The 20,911-nt window shown below is 37.8% G+C and overlaps 1 long non-coding RNA gene across 2 annotated transcripts in view; it reads left to right on the top strand.

Annotated features, from left to right (window-relative positions):
- The window catches only part of LOC127493604 (uncharacterized), a 150,075-nt gene extending 134,429 nt beyond the window's left edge, over nt 1-15,646 (top strand). For both annotated transcript variants that reach the window (XR_011390663.1, XR_011390664.1), the window contains exons 3-4: nt 808-840; nt 7,231-15,646. This is a non-coding gene — a long non-coding RNA (uncharacterized lncRNA). The remainder of the gene's footprint in view (nt 1-807; nt 841-7,230) is intronic.
- Nucleotides 15,647-20,911: the final 5,265 nt, after the last annotated feature.

Below are 20,911 nucleotides of genomic sequence, written 5' to 3'. Positions count from 1 at the left end.
TTGGTTGACCACAGACAGTGCATATCCACCTGGAATGAAGTAGATATGTTGAAAAGACATCTGCACTCCCACATTTTCTGCAGCTCTGTTCACAATAGCCAAAAGAAGCAGAATAATTTTTAAGGAAATTATGGTACATATAAACAACAGAATATTTTTCAGCCATTGGAGAGAATGAAATTTTGTCATTTTGCAACATCATGGATGGAACTGGAGGTCATTACGTTAAGTGAAGCAAGTTAAGCACAGAAAGACTAGTGCTACATGATCTCGCTCATATGTGGTATATAAAGCAGCTGATATCATAGAAGTTGAGAGTACAGTGGTGGTTACCAGAATATCTGGTACTAAGTTATAGTTAGATAGCAGTAAGAAGTTCTGGTGTCCTAGTACACAGGAGGATGACTGTGGATAATAATCATATATTGTCTATTTCTCTTAAACATGTCCAACAAGGAATTTGAATGTTTTTTTTTTGCCATAAAGACATGTGTAATATTTGAGGAAATAGCTATGTGCACTCTATACAATGTAAAGGAATATCATGTGGTACCCCATAAATATGTACAATTTTTATGTGATAGTCAGAAATAAAAGAAATAAAGAGAGCTTCTCTAACTGCTGAACTGGAAACAGAGTCCATGCTCTCCATCAAGACAAGACTGTCATATATCAGCTGAACTCTAGCCAATTTGCAGATCTGTGAGATTGATTGTTCTTCAAGCCATTAAATTTGAGAATGGTATGTTTGTGGTAATAGCTTACTGACAATAATAGGTAATATTATTTGTTATTCCTGTTTTACAGATCAAGAAACATGCAGAAGCACAGAAAGACTAGGTAATTTGTTTAGAGTTTCTCAGTAGAATATGTAGAAAAATACAGAATGTAGAACATTTGAACTCAGTCTGTCTTTGGAGTCATAATTTTTAATGCCATAGACTGCCTCTCAAATATTGTAATGTAATTAATTTGAAAACTAAACTTATTCAGCAATTCTGGTTGGGAAGAGAAGCAGAAAGGCAGTATGATATTGGAACATCTATAGAATTGTGGAGTCAGAGATTCTAGGTTTAAATTTCAACTTTACTTCTGCTTGGGTTTGACTGAATTACCTGGTGATGTTGAACATTAGTTTCCTGAGAAAAAATGGTAACTGTGTGGATAAGAACATGAGTATTAAATACTTAATTTAGTCAATCACATTCATTGAGCACCTCTTATGTTCTAGTTACTGTTCTAGGCACTCATAATACTGAAACTACTAAGATTCATGCAAGTAGCTTGCAGACTAGAAGCTGAAAGAGTCACAGTAAGATAAAAAAGATAGTAACTGTGCGGCACATGGCAGATAAGGTGCACAGAGAATGGTTTGCTCACCTGTGTTATCAATCAAGGTTCTTTAGAGAAGTAGAATCAACAGGACACTATATATTATTTGTAAAATAGGGAATTGACTCATGCAATTATGAGTGCTGTGAAGCCCCAAAATCTGCAGGTGGCAAGCAGGAGAGTCAACGGTGTAAGCTCCAGTCTGAGTTCAAGTCCAGTGTTCCAACTTTGAACAATTCAAACTGCAGATTTTTAAGGCAGAGAGCAAATTCTTCCTTACTCAGTCTGTTTGTTTTATTCAGTTCTTTCAACACTTTGGATGAAGCCCTATCACTCTGGGGAAGGCAATCTGTACTGCATAGTCTACCCATTCAAATGTTAATGTCATTGGAAAGCATGTTCAAAGACAGGAGAATAATGTTTAGCCAAATATTTTGGCATCCCATGGCCTAGACATCTTGGCACATAAAATTAATCATCACACCTTGATTTGAGAAGTGGTCCGGAAAGGCTTCCCAGAGGAGGTGGTACTTATACTGAGTCTTATAAAAAACAATATGCATGGTATATTAGCATAACATGCTAACTATGTGCTCATTAAATATTAGATTTCTGGTGCCAATGTTGTGGTATAGTGGGTTAAGCTGCTAACTGCAATGCCAACATCCTGTATCACCACTGGTTCATGTCTGCGCTACTCCCACTTCCGATCCATCTCCCTCTAATGGCCTGGGAAAGCAGCAAAGATTGCCCAAGTACTTGGGCCCCTGCCAACTACAGGGGAGACCTGGAAGAAGTTCTTGACTCTTGGCTTCAGCCTGGCCCAACCTTGGCTTTTGAGGTAATTTGGGGAGTGAACCGCATATGGAAGATCTCTCTCTGCCTTTCTCTGTAACTCTGCCTTTCAAATAAATAAATAAATCTTTCAAATAAATAAATAAATATTTGATTTATTTCTATCTACTTCGAAGGTCATAAGAACAAATATAACTATCTCTTAGTATCTGAAGGAAATTGGTTTCAGGATACCCAGAGGATACCAAAACCTGCAGACTCAAGTCCCTTCTATAGCATGACATAGTATTTGCATATAACCTATGCAATTCTCCTGTGTACTTTAAACCATCTCTAGATTACTCACAATCCCCAATGCAATATAAATTCTGTATAAATAGTTGTTATACTATATTGCTCAGGTAATAATGATAAGAAAAAAATGTCTGTATCTGATCAGAACACATGCAACCATTGTAGACCTAACTAATTTTCAGTTCATGGTTGTGGAACCCACAGATGTGGAGGGCTGATGGCACATTATTTCTTTTGGCCCAGCAAGAGTTTTTCAGGCCATAAAGCATGGGAGATTTTTTTCCCCTTTTGTGCTGAACTAAGAAATGCTGACTCTTTTGCTGATAGTGAGGGTCATGGATATGGTTCATTTGTAATTGCACAACATAATTCCACCCCTGAATAGAATACTTTCTGATGGTGTTCTAAAATCTCCAATTGCTTTTTACTTATGAGGTAGATTTACAGTGAGTTATGTGAAAAGGTAATTTGACCTGACAATACACACCACCCTAAACATTCACAGACACAGTTTTGTTTCTCCCTGGAGAAGCAGCTGTTAGAGTAGAGTGGTAATCGCTGTAACATGATCAGCATGGGGGAGATTGATCACACCTAGGAAAGTGACCTCTTGGAGAATCTTTGCAAAAGGCACACCTTTCCTGTTGATTGATTACACATCAGGGTGACCATCCCTGGATGGGAAAACTCAGTGTGGTCCTCACCTTCTGCTGGCACATGCACTTTTTTTTGTTAGTGTTCATGCAAGATTGATGTGCAGCAGCTGCAGGGTAGGGTCCCACATATTCATGCCATGAAACCTACCTAGTTTTGAAAGGATAAAGAGAAAAGGATTTATTATCCACAAATATATTTACAACAGGTTCAATACAAAATGGTGATTAACTTTTAATATGCCCACAGAGGGTGGTCTTCTTCCTGAGAAGGGGACTAAGATGTATTCACAGAAGAAATGGCATCTGCCTTCTAATCCTGACCCTGACACATCTCAGGATTAGGGTTGTAAGTGTAGTTCACACTTTTCAATTTTTATTTCAGATCATTACTCTTTCATTGCACAGAAAATCTCTGTTTACCAAGACTCATTCCATTCTTCACTCCAAATTGTGTCATCATCCAACTAGTTGGTTATTTCTCATCGTTCAGTCTGTTTCTTTACCCAGCTATGAATATATGAATATCTTCTGGGTACACAAGTACAACAAATCCATTTCAGTGTCTTTGTACCTTCACTTTCTCAACTTCAGGATCTTTATTTTATTAGCTCACTTTCTAGAGCATATCATCATTTGTTCACCAGCACCTTAAACTCTTTCAGTTCTGAAGCATTCATTTAAAAATTCTGTCTCTAACCCCGTATATCCATCTTTTCTCATCCTTTCTTTGTATCTCTCTCTCTGTCACTAGATTTTCCCCTCAAATTCTTAGGACCTCCAAATCCCTTATTCTTTTAGCACCACCCCCTCACCCCTGTCCAGGGACCTGGCCCAGTCAGTTCCCTCCTGTTGTCACTTCCTGCTTTAACTAGTCTAAATCCCATAGTCTATCAGCTGAAACATTTTTGTCTTCAAATTCCTTGTTCAGTTTTTGAGGGTTGGCCATCTCAAAAATCCTCAACTTCAGATCAGTGTGAGTTTTTGGCCTGTTTTATATCCTGGAGACTGACCATTACTTTAAAAAAATCGCACAATTTTGAAAATTAATACCATCTGATTCCCATTAATGCCACTTGACTTCATAATCACTATCCTCAAATGGATATTCCTCCTAACTGTTCTTCAATTCTGATAATCAACTTTTTCAAAATTTCTCCACTCTCATCAAACCTCCATACTTCTTGCCTCCCTGCTTCTTGGCATATAGCTTTGGCTCTGACTTTATAAAGAAAGGGGCTGGTGTTACCAAATAGTGGATTAAGCTCTGACATTGGCATCCCATATTGGAGTGCCAATTCATGTCTCGGCTGCTCCATTTCCCACCTTGCTCCCTGCTAATGCATCTGGTTAAATCAGCAGAAAATGTCCCAAATACTTGGGCACTTGCCACCAACATGGGAGATTCAGATGGCGTTCTGGAATCCTGGTTTTTGCACCAGCCCAAACCATTCAGGCCATTTGAGGAGTGGACCAGCAGATTGAAGATCTCTCTATATATATATCTATAATTTTGCTTTTCTAATAAATAAAGCAGTTCTAAAAAAAAAAGAGGAAAATTCCCAAGATCAAAATTTCTTCAGAGTCCTGCCACTGATAACTAGTTTTTCCTTGTTGCTAAATCTCTTTGTGAGAGTGGAGCTGCAAATCTTGTTTTAAAGCCAGTACTCCATGGTTTCCTTAGCCTTCCCTAGCCTCATTGTTTGCTTCTCTGAAACATCCAAACTTACACCAGAAACGTGACTTCATCTTTGACTCTCCACTCTTTGTTTAGTTACCACCACTAAGATCTGTCGATAAAACCACCTAAATATTTCTCAAATTCATCTATTTTCCTTCATCCTATAGCTACTAGCTTACTGCAGTAGCTTTTTTATAACCACACGTTTGGCCTCCACTCACTTTAATCCAATCTATTTTCATGTCTCAGCCAGAATAGTTTTTTCAAAATGCCAAGATGATCTTGTCACTCCCTAATTAAAATCTTTCAGTGCTCTATATTGCCTTTAAAATAAAGTTCAAAGCCTGTAAGGAAGTTTGGAGGACTTCCATTCCCCTGTAAACTCACCTCTTCTGCTTTATTTCTCGCAGTTCCTCCCACTTCACCTTGAAAACTAAGCTGTAAATCAATTTGAGTTGCCACAAATTTGACACATCTGGTTTTACTTCTTGTTTATTGCACTTGTTGCCTTTATCTTTCTTTATACTGTTCACTACTCCACTTCCAATTTCACCTTAGACATTATCTCCTCTATGGACTTTGACCCTCCTTTCAAGACTAAATTAGGTTCCCTCTTTCTGTTGCACCTGCACTTTCTCCATGTTTGCTTTTGCCACACGGTATGGCGATTATTTACCAGTGCTCTCCTGCACTAGACAAGGAGTTCCTGAAGAGTAGAAATTATCTTTTTCACTGGGATATTCCCAGTGGCATAAAGTAAAGGCTCAATAAATATTTGTTGACAGAAGAAATTCAACTATCATGGTGACACATGTGGTGGTATTTCTGTTTATGGATCGTAGAGAGGCATAGGTGATTAGAACTACCAGAAATTATGCAGTCAACCAGCAGAAATAAAGAGGAAATGTGTGGATAGCTGATTTTTTAAATTTTAAACATTTACTTGAGAGGGGGAGAGGCAAAGGAGAGAGAGAGAGAAAAAGAGAGAGAGAGAAACTGCCATTTGCCACTTTATTCCCCATATGCCCACAATGGCTGAGGCTTGACAGGGGCCAAAGCCAGGAGCCAGGAATACATTCCGGGTCTCCTATGAGGGTGAGAGGAACCCAATTACTACAGCAGTCACTGCTACCTCTAGGAGCCATACTGGGAACTGAACTCAGAAACTCTAATGTAGAACACGGTACCTTAACTGCTGGGATAAATACATACTCCATGGTCGGTTTATTCACTATAGCATGGAAGAAAACCAAGATGTATAATCATGGCAAGTTTGAAAGTCATCTTTATAATTTTGTAGTTTCAAGGGCTTCAGATATTCTGTGATAGCCATATTCAAGATTCACCTATTCGTTATGAATGGGATGATCCTGTACAGAATTTTATTTGTATGTGGGGGTGGAGGGAGTGAGAGGGCTGAAGAGGAAGACAAGCTCTAGATTTTGGAAACATTTTGTGCCATAAAAATTTGCAGACATCATGCTAAGATGTAATATTTTGTTTTCTTGCTAGGTGATTAGGTTTCATTCAACAGTGAAGCTTTATTAGAAATGTACTATCACAGATAATTTCCAGGAGGGCATTCTAAATGGATTATTATATGGAAAGGGGATTTCAAATACTCAGCTCTGTACTTAAAACTACTGGATAAAATAGCAAGAATGTAGTCAGTCTAATGGGACCACTTAAAATCCTGTGTTGCAAAGTGTTGCTTAAGACAACTTTTAGTTCTGTGATAATTCTGGGTGCACCCACTCAATTTGCTAGTTACAGTCAGGTTGCAGGGAGGGTACTTGACACTTGAGTGGTAATAAGGTTTAGTGTAAATTTTATTTAACCTTCTACCAGGTAGACCAATTAAAATGTTACATCTGAAAAAGCACATATTCCAATTTCTGCCTAGGGATGTAATTCAGCAACTTAAGTTTAGACATGCTTTTGCTTTATAGCCTCCAATTAATGGCATCTCCTTATTTATTCTCTTGGGATGGTTAGTTTTTCTCTTCAAGGCCCATTGACAGTATACTCCCAACTCTGGACTTGATCCTCAAAAATAGTCAGTAGTCACTGAATCAAACATTAAAGACAGGCTTTGCCTATGTCCAAGCTTCAGCTAGCCATTTTTTTTTTTCAATTGTAGCAAAAAAAAAAAAAAAATGCAAGACAGATTGAATCACTTTTTTAAAGGATGATTTTTCTTTCTGGATAAAAACCCACACATCAAACGGCCTATCTAGAGAAAAATATTATGGCTATTTATACTTTTTCTTAGTAACTATAGCTTCCTTAGAATTTCAGAGTAGGATAAAAGGAAAAAATGAACCAATATAACTCACAGAATCCCAGAGAACTTTATTATCTTCATGGAACGCTAGTATTGTAAAAACAGACAATGTGGCAAATCTATTGCAAATTTTCTTCCATAACATGTTTCAAGGATTTATTTAAGCAGATAGCTTTCTGCCAATCTTCTAGGAGTCAGCAGATGATGGCCCAACTACTTGAGATTCTACCAGCCACATGGGAAACTCAAGTGGACTTCCTGGAACCTAGCTTTCTCCTTGTCCAGCCCTGCCTGTTGTGAGTCTTTGGGGAGTACACCAGAAAATTGAAGATATCTTCTCTCTCTCTCTCTCTCTTTCTCCCTTTTGTGTGTCATTCTGCCTTTCAAATTTCAAGTCAATCAATCAGTCTTGGAAGAAAGAAAGAGAAAGGACTTGTTGCTGAACTACTGAGAGTGCTGCCAAAGGCAGACTTCAGTGATTAGCCTTTGCAGGTGCTTCAGCTATAGAGTTCCTTTCCAAGGTTATGCCTTTTCCAAGACAGCTAATATCCAGACTGAAAGAGGTTTATTAAAGATTGCTATTTCCACCCAGCATGTGACAGATCCCAGAGTCCTTTGTGAGGTTGGCTGTAACTGTCATCAGTCCCACAACTTCTTTTCTTCTACATTCGGAGGATAAGGATCCCATGACATACTCTAGTAATTTTCCTGCATGTTAGGGCCCATTGCAGAACCTGCTTCCTGAAGAACTGAACCTATACATATGATCCAATTTCAAATGTCTCATTATTTAAAATTAGTATAAAAATAATGATCAAAAGCATAAAAGAGACTATGTTTTTATACCCATTTATCTTCACTGACAGTCTGATTTTGCAGTCTGATTTATTTCATCCCTCATTGTTTCCAAAAATGTATATTTTTAGTATATAAATGTGTATATACAATTTTTATAAAAATTACAACTTATATCTCCATGTGGAATCAAAAACAGAGTAGAAGGGTTACCAGGGGCCAGGGAGGTGGTATATTGGGGTAATGTTGATCAAAGAATACAAATTTGTAGTTATAAGATGAATCAGTCTTGGAGAACTAATGTACAACATGGTGTCGGCTATTAATAGATCGTGCAGTATTTGTGCTTTTGTGTCTGGCTTATTTCTCTTATCTTAATGTTTTCTAGATTCATTGATGATGTCACAAGCAACAGATTTTCCATGTGTTTCAAGGTAGAATAGCATTCCATTGAGTATATGTTCTTTATCCATCGACAGACACTTAGATTATATTCATATCTTGGCTACTGCAAATAATGCTGTGAAGAAGATGCAAGTGTGGTGATCTTTTTTACATAATGATTTTACTTGTTTTTCTTTAGTTATATACCCAAAAGTGAGATTGTTAGATCATATAGTATTTCTACTTTTAATTTTTTGAGGAACTTTCTTACTGAAATTGTATACTGATTTTAGTTGCATCTTTCTTTAATATTTAGTATATTTTATTTTTATCTTCTCATTTTTTATTATTCTTTTTTTGGGGGGGGTTGTGACATGGCATTACTAGTTTTGTAGTATCCAGGTCAGTTGTTCTGTAGAATGACCTTCAATTTAGATTTTTTTTTCTGATACTTAATTCATAAATAGTCAACATATAAATGAGAGCATCCTTTAGGGTGTATTATATCAGGGGCCACATGTTCTGTTAGCTTATCATGGTTTTTTTAATTAATTTATTTATTAATTAATTTTTTTTGACAGGCAGAGTTAGACAGTGAGAGAGAGAGAGACAGAGAGAAAGGTCTTCCTTTTTCCATTGGTTCACCCTCCAAGTGGGCAGGAGCCAGGTGCTTCTTCCTGGTCTCCCATGCGGGTGCAGGGCCCAAGGACCTGGGCCATCCTCCACTGCACTCCCAGGCCACAGCAGAGAGCTGGACTGGAAGAGGAGCAACCAGGACAGAATCCAGTGCCCCAACCAGGACTAGAACCTGGGGTGCCGGCGCTGCAGGCGGAGGATTAGCCTAGTGAGCTATGGCGCCGGCGAGCTTACCATGTTTATGATGTTAGTGGCTATTTGATTTCTCCATTGTAAAGGCTCTTTTTCAGTAAAAAATTTTGATGAACATGTATATAGTTTAAAACTCTTTCACATCTAAAGAATTTTTAAAAAATTGATTTATTTATTTGAAAGGAATTACAGAGAGAATTACAGAAAGACAGACAGAAACAGAGAGAGAGAGAGAGAGAGAGAGAGAATGCTTCCATCCACTGGTTCACTCCCAAGATGGCTACAACAGCTGGGGTTGGGCCAGGATGAAGCCAAGTACCAAAAATTCCATCTAGGTCTCCTACATGTGTGGCATGGGCCAAAATAATTGAGCCATCTTCCTCTGCTTTCTCAGGCATATCAGCAGGGAGCTGGATGGGAAGTGGAGCAGCCAGGACTCGAATTGGTGCCTGTATGTTATGCCAGTATTACAGAAGTTGGCTTAACCCCCATTGCCACTATGCCAGCCTCTAAATAATGTTTTTTAATCTTTTACTGTTTTTTTTAAGTTTTTTTTTTTTTTTTTGACAGGCAGAGTGGACAGTGAGTGAGAGAGACAGAGAGAAAGGTCTTCCTTTACTGCTGGTTCACCCTCCAATGGCCGCTGTGGCTGGCGCACTGCAGCCGGTACACCGCGCTGATCCGAAGCCAGCAGCCAGAATCTTTTACTTTTCAATTTATATCTCCAAACTGTAGTAACTCAAATCCCTTGACAAGAGATATAGTGAAAGTTAACTTTCAAATAAGTCATTCATTTTCAGTTTGGAAGTGCTTGTCCTTAATTGTACCATCTAGTAATCTTATCTGGTATTGTGGCCTTTTGTCATTTATGTCATGCATTATCTACCCAAAAATCCTGGGAAATTTCTCTCATGAGTCTGGGAAGGGAGGGAGGGAGGAAGGGAGGGAGCGGCGCCATGGTTCAATTGGTTAATCCTCTGCCTGTGGCGCCAGCATCCCATATGGGCACAGGGTTCTAGTCCCGGTTGCTCCTCTTCCAATCCAGCTCTCTGCTGTGTCCCAGGAGGGCAGTGGAGGATGACCCAGGTGCTTGGGCCCCTGCATGGGAGACCAGGAAGAAGCACCTGGCTCCTGGCTTCGGATCGATGCAGCACCGGCGGTATTAGCCATTTGGGGAGTGAACCAATGGAAGGAAGACCTTTTCTCTCTGTTTCTCTCTCTCACTGTCTATAACTCTACCTGTCAAAAATAAAAAATTAAAAATTAAAAAAAAATTAAAAAAGAAAGAGAGGTCTTCCATCCGCTGGTTCACTCCCAAATGGCTACAATGGCCAGAACTAGGCTGATCTGAAGCCAGGAACCAGGAGCTTCTTCCAGGTCTCCCACGTGGGTGCAGGGGCCCAAGGACTTGGGCCATCTCCTACTACTTTCCCAGGCCATAGCAGAGAGCTGGTTTGGAAGAGGAGCAGCCGGGACTCAAAGCAGCATCCATATGGGATGCCATCTCTACAGGTGGAGGATTAACCGATTGCACCACAGTGCAGGCCCCTCCTAAATTTTGTCATCTAAGATATTTCTTGTATCTGTATTTACCTCCCCCAATTTCCAGGAAAAATAAAGTAGATCAGATGAACATCAAATTAAGTATTTCAGATGGGAAAGAGTATAAGTAAACTTCTGAGATAAGAAGCAATGTAACACAGATTATCCTAAGATGGCCCTCTCCAAAGTTAGAAAAGTGAAGAATGTTATATCATACTGAAACTGCAAATGAGAAAAAAAGAGGGAGGACACAAATGAAAACAAATTGACATCAAGTTTCTGTGAATGATTCATTTCAATTGCAGTGAAATATATCTCATTTAATATTTGAATCAGGATGGGTTTGAAATTTTGATTCTTTTATCACTGATTCTGGACAAATTATGTAAGTCTCATTTTTCTCATATATTAAGTGAAAATAATAACAGATATCACATAATTGTATAAGGATTAGTAACTTTGGATGCTCAATTTCTAAATTCTAATAGATATTAAACAAATGGTATCTATTGCTATAGATATTATTGAATCTTTTTATGTTCAGTACAGACAATATCCACATCACACATAATCTGTTTAAATTCTTGTGAAAATTTTACAAATTAGAAGTGTAGGGTCGGCAAGATCAACAAGATTAGCAACTTGCCAAGTCACATGTTGACAAAACATCAAAGTTGAAATCCCAACCCAAGGCTTTTGATTTGTAACTAGTATTCTTCTTATTAATCTGTGTTTAATTGAGAGTGAAGCAATAGTACCATACCTGCTTGCAAGAAAACATTTAGCTTTAATGTTTCTAGTAGATGCTCAAATAGTGGTTGCATAGTTTGTGCAATGCTAATAATAATTAAAAGAAAAATGTCAACCCCAAATCAAAGAAAATGAACCTTTTAACATAATTGGAACAATGTTTCTTTTTCTTTTAACTTTTATTTAATAAATATAAATTTCCAAAGTACAGCTTTTGGATTACTGCGGCTTTTTCCCTCCCATAACTTCCCTCCCACCCGCAACCCTCCCATCTCCCGCTCCCTCTCCCATTCCATTCACATCAAGATTCATTTTCAATTATCTTTATATACAGAAGATCAATTTAGTATATATTAAGTAAAGATTTCAACAGTTTGCACCCACACAGAAACACAAAGTGTAAAGTACTGTTTGAGTACTAGTCATAACATTAATCCACATTGTACAACATGTTAAGGACAGAGATCCTACATGGGGAGTAAGTGCACAGTGACTCCTGTTGTTGACTTAACAATTGACACTCTTGGTTATGGTGTCCGTAATCACCCTAGGCTCTTGTCATGAGTTGCCAAGGCTATGGAAGCCTTTTGAGTTCGCTGACTTCGATCTTATTTAGACAAGGTCATAGTCAAAGTGGAAGTTCTCTCCTCCCTTCAGAGAAAGGTACCTCTTTCTTTGATGACTCATTCTTTCTGCTGGAATCTCTCTTCCAGACATCTTTCATTTAGGTCTTTTTTTTTTTTTTCCAGAGTGTCTTGGCTTTCCATGCCTAAAATACTCTCATGGGCTCTTCAGCCATATCAGAATGCCTTAAGGGCTGATTCTGAGGCCAGAGTGCTGTTTAGGACATCTCCCATTCTATGAGTCTGCTGTGTATCCTGCTTTCCATGTTGGATCTGGAACAATGTTTCTTAGAAATAAAATAATTATCTCAATATTCCCTTATTAAGACATTGTCCCAAAACGTGTGTCTGAAGATTAAGCAATTGATATTTTGTCTTTTTTAAGAAACATGATTATTAGATGTTCAAACACTATTTATCAGGACTTCATGTTGTTGTAGTATAAAATCTTCCTTTTCATTGGCTCTAGAAGTCCTTGTTTATGCCTATGTTATTAATTCATTATGTGAATGATCAATTATACATCTATATTAATATGTGAATTATGTGCTGGCCTGTGCCTAAATAAAATGGCTTGTGTGTATATAATTTTTTAATCTGTTGAAAGGTAAATAAATACATATATAAATAAAACAAACATTGTGTTTCAACTATATGCTTTATATGGCAGAAAAACAGTTATTGTCCTCAAAAAGATTACAGATTGTTGGCAGGAAAGAAAAAAAAAGGTACAATATACTAGGCTATTTTAATTAAAGAAGTTAAATGGAAGCTGGTTTGTGATATAGGCCACAAAAATAGCAAACTTATCTTTTCAGAACTTCAGAGAATGAACAATGGCCTTATTTCTTTTTGTCCAAAAAAGCTTAGAAAAGTAAGTGAGGATTATGCACCCCGAGAAAAATTTCTAGCTCTTTGGATCAACCCCGGTGTTCAGCAGTTGTCCTTTGGGCACTTGCCTGCTGGCAGCCACATCTCTGATCCTTGGAGTTGACTTCCTATAGTCAGCACAAAGGACATCTAGTCCATTCCAAAACCACCTTGTCCTTAGTCCGAAGATTTTTTTCTGTGATAGGGCTTTTGAAAGAGTTTTTGTTGAATTACATGCCATGGACATAATAGTGTGTACTAACTTTTTTTCTTCTTTTGTGCTATTCTTCATCTCTGTTGAGTTTCTCATAGATAGGATAAATGTGGAAGTGGGATAAAAATGCTCATTACAAATCAGGCTGATGTTCAGAAGCTATCAAGATGTGTTCTGATACCTTGGCAAAAGCATTCCCTACTATATGACATTTTGTCTCTAATCATTTGCTTCCTTAACCCAGTAGAATCGCAGTTTTACTAGATGCCAGCTCTGTTCCCTTCTCTGACAGGGAAACTGAGAGACAAAATGTCTGTTTAGTGTGTTCAGCATCACATTGACAATAAAATTGGAATTCAGAGTAAAATCCAACAATTTGGGATCCAAAAATCTTTGCTCTTTTTACTCCAACATATCAGTTTTATATTGCACCATCCCACATAGCATCAGTGCCTTCTTATCTGCTCTCCTTTCTTCTATTCTCCTCTCCTCTTCTTCATGTACCTTGTTTTTCATCTCCACTATTTTCTATACTTTTTAGTCAATCTTTTCTTTCTTTCCTTTTTTCTTCTTCTACTTGGAAGTTTTAACCAGACAGCCACTGGCTACCTGAAAGAAGACTACCCTAATCAAACTGCTCTCACCTTCATGTTTGGATCAACAGGACTACCAATTTCAAAGAAGTGTATAGGAGGGCTTATTTTCATTGTAAAACTGTCAACCAGGATATGTAGACTGTCTGAACATTTGGGCTGAACTTCAATCACTTCTTTTACTCAGCATTTGATCTTCCTTAAACCTGCCATTCAAGCTTATGAGGGGCAAGGATCTAGCTGCCAAGGCCCAAGCAATCCCTTAAAGAGAGAAATAATATGGGCTTTCATATATATCGACGGCTCTTGGAGATAATACTCAGTTTCCAATGTTGTTTTCTGCCTGCTCCTGCCCATTTCTGAGTGAGTCGTATCAAAATGAGGCCAAGTAGGAACTCTGCATATGAGTTTTAATATGTATCTTGCATATGACACAGTGATACAAGAATAACTTTCTTGCTGGTGCCCTTATGATTATAGCCTAAGAAACTTCATCTGGGAAAGGATTAATATCCAAAATATATAAGGAACTCAGAAAACTCAGCTACAAAGTAGCAATACCTCTAATTATAAAATGGGCAAAAGTTCTGAGAAGATATTTTACAGAAGAATAAATGTAAATGTTCAATAAATATATGAAAATATGATCAATATCTCTAGTCATTAGTGAAGTCCAAATCAAAACCACAGTGAGGTATCATCTCATTCCAGTTAGGATAGCTGTTATCAAAAAGTCAAAAAATGGGGCCAGCATTGGGTTATAGCAGGTAAAGCCACCGCCTGTGGTACCAGCATCCAATCTGGGCACTGGTTCAAAACCAGTTCAAGACTGGGCTGCCCTGTTTCCAAACCAGCTCCCTGCTAATGTGCCCAGGAAAGAGCAGCAGATGGCTCAAGCCCTTGGGCCCCTGCACCTACGTGGGAGATCCAGAGGAAGCTCTTGGCTCCTGGCTTTGGCCTGGCTCAGCCCCAGCCATTGTGGCCATTTGGGGAGTGAACAAGCAGAAGGAAGATTTCTCTCTAGCTCTCTCTCTGTGTAATTCTGAGTTTCAAATAAACAAATAAATAAGAAAATAACAAGTGCTGGCAAGAATATACAGAACAGGGAAAACATATTGTTGGTTGGAATGTAAATTAGTGCAGCCATTATGGAGGTTCCTCAAAAAAAAAAAAACTATATCTACCATATGACCCAGCTATCCCTCTTCTGGAAAAATATCCTAAAGAAATAAAATCAGCATATGGAAAAGATATCTGTACTCAAATGTTTATTGAAGCAGTATTCACAATAGCCAAAATAAAGAATCAACCTAGAGGTCCATCAGTGAAAGAATAAGGAAAATGTGGAATAAACATATAATGGAATATTATTCTGCCATAAAAAGGATGCAACCAGTGATTGGAATTGGAGATTATTATGTTATGTGAAATAAGCAGGCACAGAAAGGCAGATACCGTATGTTTCTCTCTCATATGTAGAAGTTAAAAAATAATTATGATACCTAAATCTGAATTATAATAGTAATCACTAGTAGCTAGAAAGAATGGGGGGAGGAGGAGATAGAGGTTGGATAATGAGTGCTAAACTAGAGTTGGATGAATACAACAGGTCTGTTGCTTTGCAGCACAGTTGGGTGACTATGGCTCACAATGTCGAGTAATATACTGTTTAAAGACCTGGAAGAGAGAAGCTGTTAGGCTTCAAACAAAAACAAAACATATGAAAATGAAATGGAAAGGCTTGTACCTGGTATATTAGGTTGAAGCTATGTACATGTGTTGAAAAATTTTGTTATACCTCTTAAAATGTGCAAGTATCATCTACAAATATAAAATTCTAAAATAAATTATGTATAAAGAATATCTAGAAAGTAGGAGATTGAACAGAAAATCGTAGGTACAATAGTTCCATTCTATTTTCTATTCATTTGATAAAACATCTTTTTCCACCACCTATTTTTTGTCTGTCTTTTTAAAATAAAGCACTTGTTAAGATTTGTATTTGAAACTATTTCTGGAAATAAATGGAGCATGCAATTTCTTGGGTAACATGCAGAACATTTAGTCTCCATCTCTCTGGAGTTCCAGAATCATCCCTTTTGGAAATTACAACTCATCTACCCATCTGTGCATTTGGTCCCCAGAGACCAAAACAGAGCCAAAAAGATAGGAATCTTTAGGAGTTTTTATGTTTTTGAACATTAAAATACTGGATCTGAAGTCAGAAGATTGAAGGTCTACCTTAAGTATTCTTTGACTTTGGAAATAAATACTTGATTTCTCTGCAAGATCTTTGGCTGAAAATTAAGATAATGGGATGGGATCAAATGCTAAAGAATAATTTTAGGAATAGTTTGTGTTTTCAGCTCCATGAGATGCTAAAGGGTATGTGGTAGGCCACTTTAGTAGATGGTAATCACTTTCCAGTTTATCTTTCATCAAATTTACCAATAACATCATAATAGAACAGATGTCTTTGGGTATTAATGAATGTTAGATATAAATTGCCACAATAATATGTGTTACTGTTTCCATCCTGGTTCATTAACTGTCATTGAAAGTACCACATGACTTGTGTTTTGCATGTGCTATGATGTAGTCATCCAGTAGCTTTATTCCTTTCCCCACCAAAGGATCCCCAAGACTACCATTTGAATCAGTGAAGGTGTGAAATTCATTTCCAGATATCTCTCTTTAGGAGATAACAAGGTCATTGGCTCTCATCAAGAACATAGATGAGGAAAACAATATATTGGAATAGAGCAAGCAAGAAAGAAGCTAATTCCCACTGCTCCCTGAAGTTTAAATAGTTCCCCTGTGGTTTCAAGTTCAGTTCTGTTCTGCTTTTAATTTAAAACCATTCTCTACCAGGAAACTGATTTTTGCTAGTCTCTTGGGTGATTTTCTAAGACAGATTTCACTGTATTCTACCCTTGTGTATGCACTTAGCTCCCATTAGCAGTAATGGGTGTTATGCATGTATAGCTCCCATTAACAATAATGGAAATTATGCATGTGTATCCAGAGGAAAGTGTGTTCCCCAGTGCTGGGATTTTTTTTCAGGAGGAAAAATACTCCTTTTGTAGCATTTCGCTTTTGTTTTAGGCTGTTTATTGTGGTGACAATTTGTGCTGCAGAGAATGAACATGATGTGAAAGACTGCCAGCCTCCCCATGTGCGGTAGTTTTAAAAATCTTGGCTTATGATTTTTTGCATGACTAGAACAACAGTCAGGGAAAACTTGTTAAAGAAGTAAAATAGATTCAGATCATTTAATAAAGGGTCAGGAGGGGGCTGAGTAAGTCCCTTAAAAGTAGGAATTCTGGTAGGTAATGTCACCTGTTTCAGAAGAATAAACATAAAGTAGATTTGAACAGATGGAGAAAATCTTAAAAAATAACGAAGTGCTATTTATGCATACCATAATAACATTCCTCCAGATGAATGTGTTTTAACCCAAAGAAACAATTTCTATCCTAATGCACTGATACAAAAAGATGGGCCACAGGTGATATTACAAGAGCCTATGAATCATAGGCATATTAATTTTAGAACAAATCATGCAAAAAAGGAATCTTTTACTTTAATGTGAAAATAAGGGCATGATTCATCTTCATTTTGATGAGTGGCAGAATGTACTTAACACTTAAAATGTTTTTGGGTTGTCAAAGTGAAGGTCTAAGGATTCATCTCTTCTGAGAATGCCTTTTGGGGAATGCTCAATATTATTTTTTCTCTAAAAAATGTAACTGATCTGGGTAAAGTCTCAGATATTTCCAGCACTGCTTGGGGATAGACAAACACATATTCTTTGTAAAGCTTGGGCTTGTGTTATGGGAGGGAAACACATGAAAAGGCTTGGAGTGTTTAAGGGCAGAAGATTCAGGGAGTGATCCACCTGCATTCAAATGTTGACCTTATAACTTGGGAATTTATTTTACTTCTCTGAGATCCAGCTATCTCATTTGTAAAATGAGGATCATAATTCTCATCTTCTAGTTGTTGTGAGGGTTAAATGAGGTCTAAAATTACGTTAGCAGGACTATTATTAACAACTATTAATATATGTAGGGAAATAAAATTTGACAATACTAGAAATCAAACCATGTGTCTGGAAGATCATGTTGACCAGCATCTAATTAGCCCCAACCGGTTGTGTATTTTAAATACAATCTTTAATTTTTCATCATTTAGCTATAAACATGCCCATCACAGCCTGAAATTCTATGCTACTTGGAAGGATAAACACAATATTATCAGGAAAAAAAATTCCTGTTTTTTTCTTCCACTGCTTTAATGAAGTTTAAATTATTAAAAACTTGAACTTAAAAAAATACAGCTACATAAGAACATAAATCTTTTTTGAATATGTTGATAACTCATATCTTCTTTCCTTTGTTACCTTAACATTGCATTATTGAATTACAAGAAATTTGCAAACAATGAAATTCTTTGCAAAACTTACACAGCTTCCCTCATTATCTTCAGGGAATTGGTTTAGGACCCACCATGATACCAAAATCTGCAATTCTCATTTTCCTTGTGTAAAATGGTGCAATATTTGCATAAAACCTACACACATTTTCCTATGTGCTTTAAATGATGCATAGATTGATTATAATACCTACTATAATGCAATGCTACATAAGTAGCTGTTATGCTTCTTGCTATACTATTGTACAACTATTATATACTATAAATACTGTACAAATATTGTTATTATATAACTGTACTATTGTTTAGGGAATAATGATAAGAAAAATGGCAGAGATCTGTTCATATTCAGGACACAATTTAATTTTCAGAATATATTCCACTTGAAGTTGGTTGAATCCATTGAAGCAGAACATGTGGATATGGAGGGCTGACTGTACATATATTCTGCTATTGTATGAAAGATAATCAGATAGACTGTAAAAGTGTAGATCTTACCCATTCACTTTGTAGATGAACTAGTTGGTCACCATGTAACAGTAGACAAGAAAGAGACTATTTGTGTAGTTGCAGGCATGATGCTTAATCTCCTTAAGCCTTCACTTTTTAATTTGTAAAATGAAAATAGTGGTATTTGCTTCATCAGAATGTTTTAAGCATAAGTTATATAACACATAAAACACGAGGTGATAACAAGTGGTGTTTCTCTGAAGAAGCTCTTGAGAATGGAAAGAGCAGCTTTCAAAAGTTACTGCTATTGTAGGGTGGGGGCAACCAGCACCGCACGAGATTTTTTAGCTCCCTGAAGAAGCATTGGGGGAAACGGTAAAGAACGGTGAGAACAGCTCTAGAAGCTGTTAAAATATTTGTACGTGTTTCTGAATATGTAGGTTTTCCTGGGGCCAGGAAAGCTGGCTGCAGTAAGACGTGCTTTGGTGTTTGTTAGAGTAGATTTCCCTGATGGAGAAAGGGGAAAGCCTGCCTCCAACAGGTGTCCTTTGCTTTGTTCTAGAAGGGATCGTGAATTACAATGTTATCCTGACCAATGGCTGCTTTATACAGTTTCCTGTTTGGTCCCTGATTTTTAGAAAGATTAATTTTTCATCAGGAAAACTACATTTATTGAGTTATAACTGGGGTCTGCATTTTTATGACATGTATTCTGTCAGTCAGATTTTATGATTAAGACAGAGCTTCCACAGAGTTGATATAATCTTTCTTAAAATGTTTTAAAAAGAAGTCTCTAGAGGTTGCTTATAGTAAATATTCAGTTTATGCTTTTACTGGTTATTATTTATTTTAGAACTATTGAACATAATTTGTGATCTCTAGGGATCCATGAGGTCAGGATTGTTACTACTGCTTAAAGATCTTTGCACATAAAATCTGTGCAGACTGATTTCTTATGTTGAGACAGGACCTCTGAGAAACTGGCATTGCTTCCCCAATATTCTCCACCCTCTGGCATCACCACATTTTTCTTTTCTTTTTTTGACAGGCAGAGTTAGACAGTGAGAGAGAGAGAAACAGAGAAAAAGGTCTTCCTTCCGTTGGTTCACTCCCCAAATGGCTGCTATTGGCGCTGCGCCAATCTTGAAGCCAGCATCCGAGGTGCCAGCGCCACAGGCGGAGGATTAGCCAAGTGAGCTGCGCTGGCTCACATTTTTCTTTTATAATACTTATTATCATGTGCTTCTATTATTTTAGTTTATTATGTGTCTCCATATAGGCAGTGGTTTTATCTGTTGCTTTTTTTTTTTTTTTTTGACAGATAAAGTTTAGACAGTGAGAGAGAGACAGAGACAAAGGTCTTCCTTCTGTTGGTTCACCACCCCCAAATGGCCACTATGGCTGGCACTGCGCCGATCCAAAGCCAGGAGCCAAGTGCTTCCTCCTGGTCTCCCATGTGGGTGCAAGGGCTCAAGCACTTGGGCCATCCTCCACTGCCTTCCCGGGCCACAGCAGAGAGCTGGACTGGAAGAGGAGCAACCAGGACTAGAACCCTGTGCCCATATGGGATGCCGTTGCCACAGGCGGAGGATTAACCCAGTGAGCTATGGCGCCGGCCCCTTATCAATTGTTCTTACTGCTATTTCGCTGTGAGATAGATCATTGCCTAGCATATAGTAAGTGCTCAACATCTGTGTGCTGACTGGAGTGGTTGATGAACAATTACCTCCTTTTAATAGCTACTGTCCCCTAGAAAGTTGCAATGGGAGGGAGTGGAACGAGAAGAGATTTGTGTGGGGTTCTAACTGCAAGACCAGTAGCATGGTACCAGGAACTCACCCAGTTTCAGTTTCTTGGATGGTAAAAGATATAGGGGTGAACCCAACCTTTCCCACGACTGATTTAGACAAGTCTTAAGTTTCTAATTTGTGCCAGAGATAGTAATGCTGCCATCACAGTGATGCAGTAAAGACCAAACATGATGACAGATGTCCTACCATTTTGTGGATTGCAAATCTTAGCTGCTCCTAGTAGATGGCATCACTAGAAAAAAAGGAGACATTTGGGACATTATCCAAAAGTTGAATTGTGCCTCTGAAAGTAGAGTGAGCTTGGGGAAGTCTCTGAACTTTTCTAGGCTTCAATTTCTTCACCTGGGAAAGGAGTCGGTGTCAATGATCCTGAACATTCCATGCAGCTATGAAAGTCTGTGTCTCTAAGGATGGCATTTTTATCTTCATGTTCTTTCCTGGAGTTAAGTATTATGTTGGTATTAAGTATTATGTTGGTGTTCCTCCCATTTCTATGAACATACCATAAAAGAGATTTAATGTAAGGTGTTTACCTTGTTTTCATATCACTATTAAGCACTGGCCTACTTAGAGTGACA

Source organism: Oryctolagus cuniculus, chromosome 7 (assembly GCF_964237555.1).
Source record: "Oryctolagus cuniculus chromosome 7, mOryCun1.1, whole genome shotgun sequence".
In the NCBI taxonomy this organism is placed as follows: domain Eukaryota; kingdom Metazoa; phylum Chordata; class Mammalia; order Lagomorpha; family Leporidae; genus Oryctolagus; species Oryctolagus cuniculus.
The sequence above is the reverse complement of the archived record's forward strand: the minus strand, read 5'-3'. Positions and strand labels throughout refer to the sequence as shown.